The sequence below is a fragment of the Pteropus vampyrus genome, unplaced genomic scaffold (assembly GCF_000151845.1).
Source record: "Pteropus vampyrus isolate Shadow unplaced genomic scaffold, Pvam_2.0 Scaffold92, whole genome shotgun sequence".
Taxonomy (NCBI): domain Eukaryota; kingdom Metazoa; phylum Chordata; class Mammalia; order Chiroptera; family Pteropodidae; genus Pteropus; species Pteropus vampyrus.
In genome coordinates, this window is record NW_011888873.1 from 2,318,265 (window position 1) to 2,322,407 (window position 4,143).

Below are 4,143 nucleotides of genomic sequence, written 5' to 3' on the forward strand. Positions count from 1 at the left end.
TCGAGATAATCATGCTAAGCAAAATAAGCCAGACAGAAAAAGTTGAAAATCACATGATATCACTTATATGTGGAATATAAACCTAAAAGCAACAAATGAACAGGACAAACAAACGGAGACTCATAGACATGGACAATAGACTAGTGGTTACCAGAGGGCAGGGGGGAGGGGAGAGGGGAGAGGTAAACAGGGTAAAGGGGGTCAAATATGTGGTGACAGAAAGAAACCTAACTATGGGAGGTGAACACACAGCATAAATATATACATATATGCCTTACTGTTAAAGTGTACAGCTGAAACTTATTTGATTTCGTTAACCAAAGGCACCATAAAAAAATTAATTAATATTTTTTAAAAAGTTAATTTGCAGCTTCTACACTAATATTTAAGAAACAATAAAGTGGTCAATTTAATAGACGTTTTGTAAAATAGGGAAGTGTTTTGTTGTTTGTTTTGTTTTGTCTTCAAAGCCTTTTACAAACTAGATTTACAGGTGTATAGAAGATAGGCAAAATTATCTCATAAAAGTTGCTGACCTCAGGCAAAGGAGAGTGGATTTGATAAACATATCATACTTCTTGGGGTGTTAGTATCTTAAAAGAAGAGACTGGAGAGGCAGCTATGGAAGATTTGTTTAGATATTGGCAGGGGTGAGGGAGAGTATCCCTATATTCCTCCATTTACATTTTGTTGAACCACTGTTGCCTAGGAGAAAATATGAAAAAAAAAAAAAAGGTCATTATACCGTTTATTATAGTGCACATTGTACTGAATGCAGTGATTTATTGATTGTTCATTCCACGGTAAGAACTGTGAGTTTCTCTAGCCAAAGACCCCATTATTGATCTTTCTATCCCACAGGCCTTGGACAGTACCTGGCCCATGGTCCATTTCAATAAATATTTGTTAAATAATACTTAGACTATTTAAAATCCTTTTGAGGTCCTTGTATCTGGAGGTGAAAATTTGATTTTCCAGAGCTTGTACATGAAAGGTGTTAATTCATAACTATAGGCATAGCATTCTGATTTCTCAAGAGGAGGACCAGACCGATCAGGTATTCTAACATTGATTTTAATGAGAATTAATTGTCTAGTTCACATCTGTAAACGTGTTTCTTGGTGCACTAGCTCTTCCTGTGTGTGCCTCTTACCCCCGCCACTGGGGGTCAGCACAGATGATGAAATCAGCTCCATCCAGCCTTTGCACCTGGGAGCATCCCTCCACACCAGTTTACAGTATAAAATAACCCCTTTGCTTGTAGAAAACATTATTAAATAGCAACCATTTGAGGGTTTAGGATTAATTTTTCAAAACCTTAGGCTATAATTCTACAGCAGAGTTTCATCCATTAAGTGAGAGATTAGTCAATGTTTCCTTCTAGCTCTAAGATTAGTGTTCCCAGGTTGATCCTCTCTCTGCCACTCACTCCAATTTTGGTTTTTAAAGCATGGAGATAAATAGTTGGTGGCCAGGTTCACTTTCAGGTCAGGAGCGACTGAAGTCTCAAGGCAGAATTAGGGTGCGAGAAAGAAGAGCCCCATGGCCCTACTCAGGCCTCTCATTGCATAGTGACTCTATTTTCTTTTTCTTTTTCTTTTTTTTCTAATTTGCTTTTCTTTTTTAATCTTCTTCTGGCTTCAACTCTCAAAAAATTACCCAGAAGTTAAACACAAGGAAGCTCAAAGAGCCAAGACAAGCCTGCCCGAGGGTAGCAGGCTCCTTCCCACAGGGGCCAAAGTCTGCTCTCTGGGGTCTCCACTCAGAACTTAGAAGTAAAAACTGGTACAGAATAGGTGGTTCCAGAGGCCAGTAGCAACCCAGTCCAGTCCAGAGGAGCTTTCTGCAGTGGGGCACCCCTTCCAGGGCCAGGTTATGTAATAAGTGGTGTGTGTTGGCCTTGTCAAATAGCTCCTTTCCATAGGCACCAGGACCTGGGAGCAATGAACCCTGTAGGAGGCCAAGCCTAAGGCCTTGACTCCAGACAAAGTCCCCAGGTGACAGAATATGACCGCTGGCCTGGCCATGGCTATGATTGATCTCTGACCCAATTTTCTGAGCCTTAAATCTGGAAAAAGAGCTGACCTGAAGAATGTGTTTATAAATCTTGTGTCAAAAATTTGAAATGGGCATTGTCTAGGTGAGGCAGGATAGCTAGCCTAGGGAAGTCCCACCCCACTCCAGGATGCAGCTCTAGAATTTTCCCTTACTCCCTTACTCAGCCCTCTCCCTGCAGCTCTGGAATTTCTCCCCTGTTCCTTTCTTAGCCCTCTCCCTGTTTTGAATTCATGGTGAGACTCCAGCAAGAGAAACAAACCAAGGCCAGGAAGCAGGATGGATAGCCTTGGGACACCTCCACCCCCAATAAAACAAAAGCCTGTAATTCGGACAGCTCGGGGCGGACTTTCTCTCTGAGCTGCCAGCACTTTTTCTTAAGTGTGTACTTTCTCCTTAATAAAACTTGCGCTTTCCTGCTTGCTGTTTGCGTGCCTTTGAATTCTTTTTCTCTGCATAAGATAAGAACCTGGTCACCGGGAGCTCCCTGATCAGGTTCCCTCTTAGGACTCCTGCCAGGATAAGTTCTCTGGCACCAGAGGAATAGTATATGCAGTCCTCAGCCAACGGTCAGCTGTGAAAAGGGGCCATTTGCACTTTTTCTTGTTCAAAATTAGTAACAGCTTTTTGCTTCTGCTCTACTTTCCTTCCGTGTTCATTTGCCATAGCAGCTTCCTCCACCCTGCCTCCCAACAAGCCACAGTCAATTCAGGAAATTTTAACCATGGAAATGAGGTTTCATAAAAGAAATTTAGACGTTAAAATAGAGGAAAGAGCAAAGGAATTATCCCCTCAAAGAAAAACAAACGAACAAACAAATCAAAAAACTCTTTCTAGTTTAGGTTATAAAACAAATGTGTGGAGAATACTTTCACCTCAGGACAAGTTTTTGAATGATTGTTGATGATGGACGCCAGTGAGCTTGTGCCGATGGTGTGGTTGTACTTGGAAGGAGCTGGTCTTTCTATTTCCCAGATTTGTCCTTTTATTCTTTTGAGTACCCCTGAAAGCAGAGCCTGAGGTCAAGACTTAGGTGTGAGTGGTTTATTTGGGAAGCGATTCCAGGAAGCAAGTGTGAGAGAGCAGGGAGAGAGAGACAGGGAAGGAGGAAAAACCAAGGTTAGGGAGTGTTATTGAAGTTGCTGCTGTGAGCAGAGGGCTTGTTTCTACCAGGGTCTCAAAACAAGCTCACGGAAAGCTTTCCAGAATTGTCTACATGGAACAATGGGAGGCTTGAGCATTTGCCAACCTGCTCCAGCCCATTACAGGTTGAGGCTTCCTCCGCGATCATTAACGTCCAGGTGTTTCTGGGCTGCATTTATATGCAGGGAAAACACCTACAAAAAAAGCCATACAGATGTTGGAGATGCTCTGGGGCAGAAAGTTTAGCTTGAGCTTGTGCTTGAGGAAGGATGCTGGCAGAACATGGAAAATTTACACTTCCATGAACTGTCCATTGGGTCAAGACGGAAATGCAAGGTGGACTGAGAGGACATGATGCACCACTGAGTTGAGCAGTTGGCTTGGGCAAGAGGACCCCTGCCCTAGACTCTGTGCTCTGGCCTTCCCCTGATTGTACTCCTTTCTACCTGGAGCTTGCACCCTCTCTTCTAGACCACACACTGGGCACTCAGGACCCTGTTCAAATGGCTCTGAGACTGCATGGCCTCTTCTTTGGGTCCATTTTCAAAGGGTAGACTGTACTTGCTCAAAGGGTACACAAGGGGCTGTTGTCTGAAGTGGGTAAAGATGTGTGGATGGAGTTTGAATGGGGCTTAGGGGGTCCACACAATGTGGCGTAAGGCTCCTCAAGCGAGAAACAGAGTTGGGGTAAAAAGGAAGAGGATTGGCCCTCCATCACCACATTCTTATACCAAGGAGTCTGAGAATTCTAAATTCAACCATGACCTTTGTAAAGTTAAAATAGAACGTATTTTAATTAACTTTTAGCTTGATTTAGAACTCATAATTATTTAGACAAGGGGTTGGGTGTCATGTTCTACCATATTCCAATTTCTGTGACTTTGAACTAAGAAAAAGGAACCTTGGAAAATATGCTTTATACGCTTAGATGATTTCATAAAACTC

At 42.7% G+C, this 4,143-nt stretch overlaps 1 pseudogene; it reads right to left on the reverse strand.

The window, feature by feature from the left end:
* Nucleotides 1-1,682: 1,682 nt before the first annotated feature.
* On the reverse strand, nt 1,683-2,027 carry LOC105294711 (annotated as a pseudogene).
* Between the last annotated feature and the right edge of the window lie 2,116 nt (nt 2,028-4,143).